Consider the following 14658-nt stretch of genomic DNA (forward strand, 5'->3'; position numbering starts at 1 on the left):
GTTTCACCCTTGGACTTGCTTGCAGGACCCACTGGTGATGCTTAACTTCCTCTCCTTGGCCTCACTGAAGATTCAGACTCATTGGACTTCATTCACAAAACATTTGCACAATCACATTTGATTGTAAACTGTGTATAAGAAACATTTCCAAGAACATTTCGGTATTAAAATGATGAATTTTAGGAGAGTGGCAGTGTAGTATAAAGGGTAAGGAGCTGGTCTTGTAACCTAAAGGTCACGGGTTCGATTTCTGGGTAAGACTGGGTAAGACACTGCCGTTGTACCCTTGAGTAAGGTACTTAACCTGTATTGCTTCAGTGAATATCCAGCTGTATAAATGGATGCAATGTAAGTCGCTCTGGATGCGAGTGTCTGCTCAATGCTTGTAATGTAATGGAATACAATGTATTTGTTCTTGGCTTCCTGTGATTGGTCATAAACTTTACAGGCAGCATTCATCATCTCACACACCTGGTATATGCACAAAAACAAAGGTCTAAACGTGTCATGAATCTCATTTTTTTCTGTCGGAATAATTTAAGAAAAGTTTTGTGAATGAGACCCTTAAAAAGACTATAAAGTGACCGCCCATCAATCAATAAATAAATAAATAAATAAAGAAAATGGCCGAGACTTCAGAATGTAGCCGTGTTTCAATTATGTGTTGATGATCAAAAACACCGAAAAACGCAGTTCCACTCAGAATAACGCCAGGTAAGCAGAACGGTGTAGTATACCAAAGGCAGCAGTCAGAAAATGGGCTGACTGTTATTCATTTCACGCACGTTTGCCGGTGTTTTTGCTCGGGCTTTATTGCAGACGGCATTCAGAAGCCAGACGAAACGGCGCGGCGGAGATTGGGACTAATGTCACCGCTTTCAGAGGAGAGGCTCATTAAGCGGCGGGCGAAATCTTCACCCCGCGCCCCCGGGACGCCGTCATTTGCGGGGGACGGAAACACGACCCTCTCCCGTCGGCACCTCATTTCGGGAAATCTGATGCCGCGTCTTCTCGGCTCCCGCGTTTCTCGGGGTGATATCCGCTTACCCGTAAGACGTCCGGGAGCCCTGATTACAGTCGCTCTTTAATGAAAATGGCGGAGCAGTGCAGGTCACCCCTGCTGCAAATCATTTAACGGCAATCAGCGTCTCAGCGGGAGATCTGTCAAGTGCCTGCCTGTGTATAGCTACCCTGACGGAAAAGCTGCCAACAGCCACTCTCAAAGATCAGAAGCTTCGATCTGACTTCAATGCGCTGCAGTCACACAGGACTATGTCAGAACTATTTTTGTTGTGTGATAGTGTGCTGATATGTGCTTATTGCAGGTTACGTACAGTACAGTGGGGTTTTCCCCACTCGTGTACCAAACTGTGCTGTTGGCCTTCAAGGCCTGCTGTTAACGTTTCCATTACTGACAAAAACACACTGTGCTGCGTTCCAGGAACTAAATTGAATCCCTTCTCTTGACTAGGAGCTAAGAAAACCCAGCTCAAAGTAAAATATCCAGTTGAATTGACATCTTAACAGTGTCGATTCAACTCTTAACAGATAGCATTTGGTGCCACTCTGGAATGTGAGACCAAAAGTTATCTGTTAAGAGTTCAATTAACATTTTACGGCGTAGGATCCAATAGGTGGAGCTAGCAATACTGCAGATCATTGATTTAACAAGCACAATCTTTGCAGATGTCACCATAACAACTGCTTTTTTTTACTGGTAATATTCTGATCATTGTAATAAAACCACTACATGCAGAGCTAGCCCTAGGGCTTTGGTGGGCCTAAACAAGAATGCTGCTGTGGCTCCAAAGTGCTCCAATATAAGTCACACCCTCCTCCTACACTTGAATTGTGTGGCCCAGGGATTGTTGTGGCTGAACTGCACAGAGTGCTAGCGGCACTGGTTACATATGCATTAAGCGCTACATGCCATTATAAGCGCTATAAAGAGATCACAGTCTAGACGTCTGCATTAGTGAGCAAATCAGCTACTGGATTACAGCGTATAAATAGGAGCTCAACAAAGGTGTGAACCGTGAGCCATTTTACTGCGGTGCGGTTCCTCAGCCGGTCGGTTATTTTAAGGGGCTTTGAGGTGAGAATGCTCCGGAACACCTGCCGTAGAACCTTGAGATGCCAGGTAAACATGCACAGGTTTCACCTGGCAGGCGTTCAGACACCTGGCAAACCGATAAGGCATTTCAAGCTCGACAGAAAAAAGAGGCTCAGAGACTGAAATAGATCCATTTTTCACCACGGATATATTGAGCGGTGACCACCGGTCGCAAAGCCAAGTAGCTGTCTGCCGGCGTGTGTGATGTAAGTACAGTACTGTCTGAAACCGGAGAGCACTGCACACGTTTCTCTGGCGCGAGATTACCGGTTGCTTTGTGAGGGAGGCAAAATGCATTGTGCGGTGCGGGAATTCGACCAGCGTGCGTTTTTTTAAGACTGGCCATTGAGGAAGGAATTAACCCTTGTTCACTGACCATGAATTCCAAAGCTGAATTGAGGTTTTGTTTCTTTTTTTTTTTTTTTTTTTTGCTTTTTGTTTATGGGCTTATTTTGCAATTAGAGATGAGAGGAAATTCAATTAACCAGAGGCTACCAATGAGTGGGTTCCTAATGGGCCTCTAGCACAAAGCCATGCAACAGCGTAATAACCTGATCTATAAAGAAACAACGCATCTCAATATCACTGGGTTGCGGCTGAGATGTTTCCTCTTCTCAGTGCTATGTGCTGTGTTGCTGCGGCCGCTGCGTTGGCCTGTAGGGTGTTAAATAGTCAGTGGCTTGTGGGTGAGTGTGTCAGGGCAGCGTATGTGCTTGGCCTGCACTGCTTCTTTCATGGGTACAGGATATTTAAAAGCAGGGGCAGCCACTAAACTGAAAATTGAGGAGGCAGAAAACTTTCCCTTAAACTGATTATTGGTCCGGACTCGTTCTCAATCATTTTACTTGACTAACAAAATACTAAATGCCATCAGACATAGCCAGTTCTCCTCAATTAGGTTAGGCGCAAAATTATTGTTATTTCCATCAGAAATGTGCACATTTCAATCAACATTATTTAAAATTGTGGATACATACACTCTTATTTTCTTGCACTCACACTTGGAGAATATTCTAAAGATAACGCAACACGTAAATTTTGAAATTTAAATGATCTTGAAGCGCAGGTTTTGTTAGATTTATTGCAGGTTGTGCTGAAAGCTAACATGGTAGTCAACAGAGAGGTATATCTTTTTCATTAACTGTTATTCACTTAAGAACTCAAAGTGAATAAAACAGATTTTTCTAAATTGAATGTTTTATTTAATCTCCCTCACATATGAAGAAATAAGCTTTGTGGTTACTGGCAAATTCTTTAATCAGATCTTTGGCACACTTGCTAATCAAAGAAAATCAGTTTCAGGGGAAGTTTCCTGCCTCAATTTTCAGCTCAGCAGTTGCCACTGCTTAAGCTGGCAATATACTCAGTAAGAAGAAAGCACTTCAGGATTGAGAACCACCGGCGAACATGTCAACGAACACTGTTGTTGGTATACTCAGTGAGAACACCGCACCGTTTAAAGTCACTCGACGCCGCTGGGGCGTGAATAATTACGAGGCAGCTATTAACCAGGGCTGGAATCTCGCCCAGACCTCCGTCTCGCGACTACGCCATGGATGTATAAAGAGAAGAGCTACGCGAGATCACAACACAAAACAAAAAGTTTAAAGTGTTTAAAGTGGCTTTAGTTTATCTAGCTATGCAAAAGAAGAAAAAAAGGCAAAGGAGATGGTACGTTCACCCTCTAAATCAGAGTAGGATGGAGAATGGAGAGTTTTGTCCGTACATTCGGCAAATGCGGAGTTTAGACAAGGGGGTCCACTTTCTCTTATTTCCGAATGTGTGCTAGGCGTTTTGATGACTTGCTGAAACGAGTAGCACCATTCATCAAACATGCGGGAGCTCAAAATTCCTATCTCCACAGAAGAGAGATTGGCATTGATTCTCCGGACATTAGCATGTGAAGTCTGCCCTCTGAACTCTCAACTGTGACGTAACCAACCATGTGATATTTGGACCAATAGCTGAGAGGGGGAGGTCGGAGAGCAAGAAAGAAGTTTTCCAAAAGTTCTCCCTGGAGGCCGTTGCACACTGCACCGTACAAACACACAACACCGCGTCTTTTTGTTCTTCAATTGTTCTCATTGCTCCGTTTTGCTCAAAAAGTTCTACTTCTTATGAAGTATACTGCCTACTTTAAGAGACACAGCTGTCGATTTAAAATTGGGGGGGGGGGGGGGGGGTGGATATGTGGTGTGTAATAGAGAAGAAGATTTTAGGTGCAGACATTTTGTGAGATCTTTTAACCAAAACCCTGGTTACAGTACTGTCCACATCACCCTGAAAGGCATTGAGCAGGGGAGTGGAGAAGCCCCTATGGATATTACACCCCTAAGTTTTGGACCATTCTCTCGCAGTCAGGTCTCGTTTTTCCATAAATTTGGGCTGGCCGTTTTGTGCAAATGAGCCGATAAATCCTTTAATTAGGCTGTCAAAACCCCAGTTTCTGCAGTCGGGTTTTAGATAGGGTCAACCTTGTCACTTCTGCTCGAGAGCTGAGCTCACTGCATTCAAAATACAGTTGGGTATTTCCCATCATGCCCTTGATGCTGTGAACATTACATTGGACTTCCTGTTTCTCTGTGCTCCATAATGATACTGTTAGGTGGAAGCCTGCTTCAGACGCAGAGGTTCTTTTACTGTCACAACGCTCTATTTTTAACCGTTATCTTGTTTTGTCGTTATCATAAAAAACATAATGTTTCAGCCATTGGATATCTTAGACACTTTTTTGGATGATCACACTTCCAAAAACACTTCTGTCTTTCTCGATAGTTCATAAGAACCATTAACAATCATCGAAGTGGGAAGAACTACCTTCACCGTGTATTCAAGCAAAGATGACTCCTGCAAAACTGCTCGAATGAATCACTCTCACAGTGAAGCTGGAGAGACAAAGCTAAATGCTATGGATCCGTCATTACTGTCCTGTTCTCTGTGTTAAACGGGCTATGGCACTTATCTTCATTCCTAGTCCCGGCAGGGCCCAGGGTCCTCTGGTTCTTGTTGTTACTCGGCACCTAATTGATCAATTAAAGCCTGTCGATTACACAGTTGGCTCACCTCACCTGGCGAATTGGTCGAAGATTTTAAGGCGAGAACAGAAACCGGCAAACCCTGCGGCCCGCCAGGACCTCAAATGATGATCACTGGGGTGGAGGGATTCCGTGTTAGTTGAAGACTCACAAAAGGCTTTTCAAAACTGAACAGAACAGGTCCTCTTACCCTAAATGTGACCACAGCAGCTGCATATGCTTTTGGAAAAGACATTAATTTCACATTTTCGACAGGACCTGACAAGAAGAGAGATTAGAGACAGAACAACCCTGCACACCATTTTCTCTTGTACTCCTAGGGAAAACCACACACACGGACACACACACGTGCACACCCACACATACACACACATACAAAGCTTCTTATACAAAGCTTTATTTTTCTACCCGTCACTTCACAAAATGGTGTGACAACAGCTGCGACTTAACTGAACTAATTAATTCCAGCCGCTTGAATGCTGGCGTTTTGTAGGGCCGTGTAACAGCTGTGGCGACAGATATGCAACAACGCACCGCATTGAACAGCAAGGGGGACACAATGACAACAGTGAGAAATGGGACCGTATTTAATCATTATCTCTCTCTGGCAAGCCCGCCTTTCTGCTGGAAATAATGTTTTCTGTTGACTGTGCAAACAAATTGCACTTCGCCAAACACAAACCCCAGCAGTGGAATTTAGACCCGACCTGGGCCTTCCACCCAGAATCTCAAACTCAATCTGTTATTTACAAAATATGTACAATCACAGGTGTGCATAGGATTTAAAAATATGCCTGTCATGCAGGTGCCAAAGGAAGGATTTTAGTGAATGCCGAGGTGTGGGGAGGGGGGAATTTATAATCGCAGGTAGCAATAAAAAAATAAATAAAAATATCTTGACTTACCCAGGTTCTGCTGTACTACTGAATTCAGTGTCCGCTTCCCCTGAATATTCCCTCGGTACTTTGCATGTAGGCTAATGGGGAGGTGTAATGGTACCCCCTGGCACCTATCAGCACACGCCCCAGTGCATGATAATGCCATTAAAGTTAGCACAATTCCGGATCATAATTTGTCACCATAAAACCCTCTGGTAATATTAAGTTTTAAAAATAATAACCAGATTTTCTATACTGAACAAAAATATAAACGCAACACTTTTATTTTTGCAGCCATTTTTAATGCGTTTAAATAATACCTCAAATATTTGTTTTATGTGCACAAAGATCTTATTTCTCTCAAATTTTGCCCACAAATTTGTTTATATCACTGTTAGCTAGCATTTCTTCTTTGTCAAGATAATCCATCTCTTGCACAGGTGTGGCATATCCAGAAGCTGATTAAAAGCCAGATCACTACACAGGTGTTCCTTATGATGGGGTCTATAAAAGGCCACCCTAAAATGTTGAGTTTTTTGTTGTTCAACACCATGTCTCAAGAGTTAAGAGATCATGTAATTGGCATGCTAACTGCAGGAATGTTCTGTAGAACTGTTTCCAGAGTAATGGGCGTTCATTTCTCCACCATAAGCCGCCTCCAGCATCGTTTCAGAGATTTTGAAAGTTCGTCCAACGCGTGTATGGCATCGGGTGGGTGAGCGGTTTGCTGATGTCAACGTTGTGAACAGAGTGGCCCATGGTGGTGGTGGTGTGTTGGTATGGGCAGACATATCCTATGGGCAGAGAACTCAAGTGCATTTTATCCATGGCAATTTGAATGCACAGACATAGTATGATCGATTAGATCCTGAGGTCACACAATTGTGTGCGACATGTCAGGATACCATTGCGGCACGAGTCGTCAACCTGTCATGCGACGACCCCATGTTGCATAAGGAATCTGGTAAGCACAACTCTTCCTACATCTAGCTGAAAATGTCCCGGTTCTTCCATAGCCTGCATACTCACCAGACATGTCACCCATGTTTGGGATGCTCTGGACCGGCGCATACGACAGTGTATTCCAGCTCCTACCAATATCCAACAATTACAGCTATTGAAGAGGAGTGGGACAATATTCCACAGGCTACAATCAACAATTTGATCAATTCAATGAGAAGGAGATGTGTTGCGTTGCATGAGGTGGTCACACAAGATACTGATCAGTATTCTGTTCATTTTATGGTATCTTCTTTTTTGGGGAATCTGTGACTAACAAATGCATATCTGTATCCCAAATCACATGAAATCCATAGATGAGTGCTTAAAGAATCTATTTAAGTTGACTGATTTACGTTTATTACCTTTGAACTCAATAAAATCTTAGAAATGGATGTGTTCCATTTATATTTTTGTTCAGTGTAGATCCCTACAAAGCTCTACATTCAGATAGTATGAAGTAGGTCTTTTGCCCTAAAGAATAATCATTTGGCTCTATGTCATTCATATCAATTTCATTGCTATGTTTTCATCTGACTGCATTATCACTTTTATAGATTTTCCTGTGACTTAAGCAGCATTAAGTATATTCTAGAATAATAACATTGTAACTTGACCTGTGTAAGACCATCAGTGAAGTAATTCAATGTGTAAACAATTTTTAAACACTTGTAATGGCAGGCAGTATATTACAATGGCTTGGGGGCTTATAATGATGGGCAATATATTACATTGGCTGGGGAACTAGACTTGCAACTCAGGAGCTGCAGGTTTTATACCCAGCCAGCTGTGCCTTAAACCAGACATTTAACCTTAAATGCTTCAGTACATACCCAGCTGTGTGAATGTATTGTGTGTTAAATATAAGCTGTGTAAGTTGCACTGGATAAGTCTGTCTGCTAAATGCAAATGTCATACATGTTAAAACCCTGTAGTGACATAAAGCCAAATCACATCCGCCACTGTTTACAGGATACCTAACTAGGGTAAGGTATCCTGTAAACAGTGGCGGATGTGATTTCCATTTTTATTTTTTAAGCATGTGCAACCCACATGGGACAGATTTGAAAAAAGAGGCCAAGGCTTTTAAACATGTGTGAGAGAACAGTGGATATGGCCATGCAGGTCCTCTAAGGAAACACTTTTATAATATATACATCCTCTGGCCCAAACAAAAGTCCACACATCTGCTTATGCAGTTCACCTCCCTCTTCCTTCACTACTTGTGGGAAGAGCACTCTCGAGGATAACAGTAAGCATTTTACTTTACTTTAACCCTTTGAAGCATAGGTTTTTTTTTTCAAGATTCAGAGTTGGTGTTCTAGAACTCAGTGTTCTACCAGTTCTAAGTCAGTGTTCTACCAGTAGGGATTGTTACTGTACATCAACGTAAGAATGTTCAGTTAAGACCATTCTAATCACACATTTGTGACCTCACAATTTAAGGGGTTAAAGGGCTTGTGGGCAGAGAGCCTCGACTAGCAGCGAGCAACAGAATGGCAGGGGCTTCCCTCAGAGGGAACTTCTGAAACAGAAGGTTTTGAAAAGGGCCCTGGGGGTGAGGAAATTTGTAGGAGGAGGTCAAAGGTCAGAATGTTTTCATTTTTTATTTTTAAAAAGGTGCACATTGCTGTTCGTAATGTTCTGTCTGTATTTACATGTGAATTTATAATATTCAGATTTGTGCTGAGGCACTGATTGTGGGATGTCAGAGCTGCTTCTGAGTGGACCTTTCATCGTTTTCAAACCCATAGACATCCCGGACATGTTTGAAAGAAGAGGCAGTTTAACTGTCACGTATAATCTAATCCAGTACCTGTCAGGCCAATCACATGTTCTAATGGCTTCATCAAATACAGAAAAGTTAGTGAATCCATGCAGGCTTCCAGGGTAAAATACATGGTCAGTTATTCTGCCAGACATCTGAGGAAGCGATTCAGGTTCAGTACCGTACACATGGGTACAGCTGTAGCACCCAACCGAAAAACTGGACCACGTACAGACTTGGTTTACCAACTCTAGCCACTTAGAGGATGGATTATTTGTTCTTTTTCTGTTTCTTTTTTGTTTCTCATTCTTGTCAGTCTGTTTTGAGAATTAACTGTACTGCAGTTGGGTAAAAACTTCATACATACAAGAACACACACACACACTTTAACAATGACTGTCAATTAAAGTAAAACCCTATGAAATACCCAAACGCATAAAATACATAACAAAGTTTAAGGTGCTTGTGAGTAGAACCGAAGGCCGCCTTAAATCAAGGGAAACTGAATTCTTTACCTTGGTTTTAAATACAGTATCAGTACCACCTACTCTTACACAAATAAAGCACAGAGATTTTTTTTTGTCATGACAGCCTACCGGCATCTCCTCGCTCTGCCATTACCAGTGAATGCCCTCTTTTGTTCTTTCATTTCCTTTTTTGAAGACCGAGACATCAGCCAGCGACCGAACACGTGAAACTGTTTCCCCCAATGCAAAATGATGCAAACATTGAGGCCTTGACCTTACCTTCACAGAAAAGTCCAGCTGAACATTTTTCCCCTTTATATTTCCGTGATATCAGTATATGATAGATGTACTTGATGTGTAAGGATCTTGATCATGTTTATTATTGGTTTACACAAGAGCTGGGGAGGTCAGGGATTGGTGAGGTGATAAGTTATCGTGTGTAAGACAAAAATAAATAAACAACATATTTTAAAAAAAAGAATCCATTTCCCCCATTATCTCCCAAAACATCCAACAGAGATGTAAACCAGCGGGAGGGATGATTCTGACACGCCTAATTTGTGACGTGACGCGTTGCGTTGAATTTTTTCTTTTACATTACATGCTTGTTCAGGGGAATAAACACATGCGTTTCAAACCCAAGCCCTACAGAGGAATTGTATCCCTTTCATCTTACTTTCTGATCTCACAAGCAGATGTTCTCCAGTCCGCGCTCGCTTGTAATATTAACCCTCACAGGCTAACATGGCTAATGCTGCAAGCATTGAAAGCCAGTAGACGTGGTGTGCTGACCAATAGCTGCAGAACGTGCACTGAAATTATCTTTCACTCGCAAAAACAAATGGTAGGAAAAAGAGCCTGAAAAGGTAAAAACTCTTATCACATAAAAATTATGGGTTTAATAATTCATTTGTACTTTTTTATTTTTTTTTTTTTTTGCCTGTAGAAGGTTCTTAGTTAGTACCAAAAGAACATTGTTGTACCGCTTATGGTATGCTCAGTAAATTGTTTCGTTAAAGAACAAAAATGTACCTCCGCTTTCTGAGAATGTTAGCCACGGGTGGGTCTAGACCGGCTTCACCAGCTGACCATGAAGATATGCATCCTCCTTCATCAACCCCAACCCCTCCCCCCCTCCAGCATGATACCTCGCAGAAGTACACAACACATCTCACATCTATGGAGTAGGCTCCCAAATTACTGTGATATTGAAGAGTGGGCATGACAAAACTATAATGTATGCATGAATGCATGAACCATAAAAAATAATGGTTGCAGTAGGTGACTGTACATCTGGTGGATATATCCTCATATAATCAATGTTCATATTATACATTGTATCTCTGTTCTTTAACTGAAATGTTGCTCATGCATAGATGAAAGAACAGAAGCATTGGTGGCACAACAAGTGCAGATTCTTTATCTCCTATTTAAGGCTTCATTCTGTGTGCTGGTAGTGCAGAATAACAGGAAATGTTAAAGGAAATTCGGATAAGTGTTCTTTGTTGTTTGTACAGCCCCCACACACACACACACACACAAACATATCCCCAAAAATGGCCCACTTAACAACTTAGGGTTTGTCTGTCTGGTTTGGAATTTTCTAACCTCTACCCCCTCCTGACATGAATTCCTGGCTAAGCCACAGGAGGCTTGTGAATTATCAAAAATAAAATGAGAACATCGCTGTGTGGAACAGAGCTCATATTTATTTAGGGTATAGACTTTTCTCCAGAGCCAAATAAGGCATTTAGGATCACCAAAGAGCAATCAGTCACTTGACTATAGTATCCGAAATGTTTCCAATTATTTTGGTGCGTGGACTGAAGGAAGCATTGGTAGCCCTACATGAGAGAAACGAGGGGTTATAAGAGGATGGAGGATGTTTCTCAGTTTAAGGACAAAAAACACTCTGAAATTCCGCTCATGAAAAAAAAGATTGCTACGGCTCTCGGCTTAACCAACATGTATTTATGGCATTAGCAATACTGCAGAGTGTAACAGGGGTCCATTACTCGGGTTGAACAGGATGTAAATAGTGCCACTTTGACAAGCTCGTTTTAACATTCTCCTCCAAAGATGATGTTTTTATTCTAATAACACTTGAATGACACCCAACGTCATTCAAGTGTTCCAAGCACGCGTTTTACAAGATTACATTTGCATAATGCACATATCGGCCGCGGTCGACCGCACTCAGAAACGGCGCGTTCCGAATCGTCGTTTTCATTGAAAAATGCGTCTTGGATGCTATCCAAACAATGCATTACTTGTTCGCGCGAGCTCCTGTCGTCAGCTCGGATGTTTCCTGACGTAGCTGACACTGCTAAAGCTACCTTTCTAGAGGTGATTTTTCATTGGGTGGAACTGATGAACCCTCTTAATGCATTCACCTCATTATCAGCGCACCAATAAAAACTCCTATAATTAGCCATAGCCTATAAATAACTTTTTCTTACCAGCACGAAACTCCTTGAAATTATGCTGGAAGAAAAGAGGACCAGAAAACTCTTGCTGCACTGAGACCTATGGTAAAAGCTTTATATTACAACGCAAAGGAGGGAACTCTTTAATATTTAATGTTGGCTGGGGACTTTATTTGATGTCATGATTAAACAGCATTGCATTCGTAATGTTCTTTCCTGTTGGATCATTCACGATTGTCACACTCTGCCTGAAATGGGTGGAAAAATGTTCTCTCTCTTGTTTCATAAATACAGGACTATATCTTAGCCTCTTTCGGGAATCATAGATATTTCTTTCATTAAAGGCTACAAGGCTTTCAGGAACCATAGATTTTCTTTACATTAAAGCAGTGGTAACCAACCCTGTTCCTGGAGAGCTACCCTTTCTGTAGGTTTTACCATCAAGCCTAACAAAACACACCTCATTCAACAGCTAGGGATCTTGTTGAGCTGCTAATTAGTAGAGTCAGGTGTGCCAAATTAGGGTTGAAATGAAAACCTACAGGATGGTATATCTACAGGAACAGGGTTGTTTAACATGGTATAAAGACTATGAGGACTTCATCAAGTCTAAGAAACCATGACAAAGTGCTTTGTGTGCAGTGTTTGTGTTATGTCTGGGGCCTATAAAACTCTATACTGCCAGATGGCATTTATGATTTATTGGCTTCCTGTAAAATAAGAATGGATCTTGACCTGGAAAAGCACAGAAAAACTGCATTAACTTCCTCCCTTCCTAAACGATAGCTACCAATTAAAATCAAAGGGCGAGTTGGGATGTAAACCAAACACTCCAGCAGCCTCAGTGACCTCTGTGAGTGAATGAGATTTATACCCAAGACTGCCTTTTTCAAGTCTGTGGGGCATTTCCTGAAAAAATATATGATAATAAACTTTAGCTACAGCAAGCAGCTTAGCGACCTACAAACGAAGACTGCAAACCGACTGACCGATAGCATTTAAAAATGTCCACGGAAAATGGCACAAGTCATCGGCCGCGATCTAAAAACAAAACATCATTTCTGAACAGAGAAGACCAAATGTTGGAGCTAGAGGTGCACAATGAGGACTTACTTATCTTTGGTTGAAATTGCCTGCAGAGTCAAAGGAAAATAAATAAAGAATTCTGTTCTTATTTGGATTCGACTGCTCACCCCTATTTTGTGATTCTTTGGAAAAGACCACTCTTTGGTCATCGACAATATCTATTCAAAAGGAACAAAGGAACCACTTGCTGCTGTTCCTTTTAGCTTCAAATTGCTTAGTGCTTTTGGCAGGATTTCAGTGCAAAAAAAGGGCTACGTGTCCTGAAATACCTAGACAATATGTTATCTCTTTCCAGCCATTTCAGAACAAGCAGTTTTAACTCTTTGAAGAGTAGTTTTTTGGAATGTCTTTAAGTCAGTGTTCTAGAACTTCCATTACTTTCAGTTACCAGCAGTGATTGTTACATCAGCATTAGAATGTTCAGTTAAGAACATGCAAAGCACACATCAGTTATCTTACATTTTAATGGGTTAATCGCTTATTTTCACATCTAATTTGACTATTAGGGTTTGTTTGTGTGTGTGTTTGTGTGGGTCTCCACATATGATTCCAGCTGATTTCCCCCAGTCTTAAGTGGGTGCATTTAATTAGCACATCTTTTTGAGATTCATGAATTCTGGCAAATCTAACATTTATGCTATTTAATTTCAGATTTTCAAGTAATACCTGAGGGTAGCTAAATATTTTGATCCAATCATTCGTATTTATTTTGCAGATAACATCTAGATTAAATATAAATTTTGTCACTAAATGTATTTTTGCGAAATATACAGACATAATTAAAATATTTATTTTTGTAAATAATTATTTTGACAAAGACAGATTTAAGATTTGATATAAATATTAAAATGTTTTAAATATCCTTTTTATCAACCAAAATCTTCAACAAAACAGAACATTTTCATTTTGAAATTTCACAAAGCAGGATTACTTCACTCCATGTTTCAGATTTTGGAGGGTTCTGGGTTTTACTCAGTGCTGTTATCCAGCTTATATCATTAATCCTGCTTTTGTGAAACAGGATTTGTTTGCTGATGGGATCACAATCAAAGGAACTCGTAACTATTTGCTGTGGGTATATTTACAATATACGGCAGGAATTTAGCAGATGCTCTTATCCACAGCAGCTTTCACAACTTTTTACTTGGTATCCATTTGTATATTGAATCAATTTTTGGTTAAGCACCTTGTTCAGGAAATCAATGGCAGCATCCAACCTGTGAATCAAACCTACAACCATTGGGTAGCAAGCCTAGTTTCCTAACCATTACACTTTACTACCACCCATTGAAATATAAAGCCAGCGTAATTATACAGAGTCCATAAGGTCTGGAGTCATTAAGAGGACAAATATGTCTTATAGAAATCGTAGTTAATTCTGAAACCATTTCCTTTTCTGCCACATTTATGCAAGACAGATAAGTTCCCGGGGTTGGATGAAGGTTAGATATTAATGGAAAGATCATACGTGTAAGTTTAGAATGTAAAACCAAAAAGGGGACATCTGTATATAAACTGTCTTCGCTGCAGAAAGACGAGGGACATCTTAATACAAACTTATTTCATTGTGCAAATATGTGTTTTACCAAAGACAGGATGTAAAAACAAACTCCTGCCATTTGTGTGTTTTTTTATACCAAGGATAAATATTCTTCTTGAAATGACCCATTTTGAAATGTCATGGACTCTGTGTGTGTGTGTGCGTGCGTGCGTGCGTGCGTGCGTGTGTTTCAGCGTTAACTTTTTTCCCCCTGGCAATGGCTCATCAATCATCAGCTCCCAGAATTTTTTTTTTTTGAATTTCAAAAAGCCCTCTCACCAACAGCTCGGCCTCCATAACTCTATTCCAGTCCTTCCTGGAAGCTGAACTTTCCTTAACCGAAGCC

This window comes from Anguilla rostrata, chromosome 9 (genome assembly GCF_018555375.3).
Source record: "Anguilla rostrata isolate EN2019 chromosome 9, ASM1855537v3, whole genome shotgun sequence".
In the NCBI taxonomy this organism is placed as follows: domain Eukaryota; kingdom Metazoa; phylum Chordata; class Actinopteri; order Anguilliformes; family Anguillidae; genus Anguilla; species Anguilla rostrata.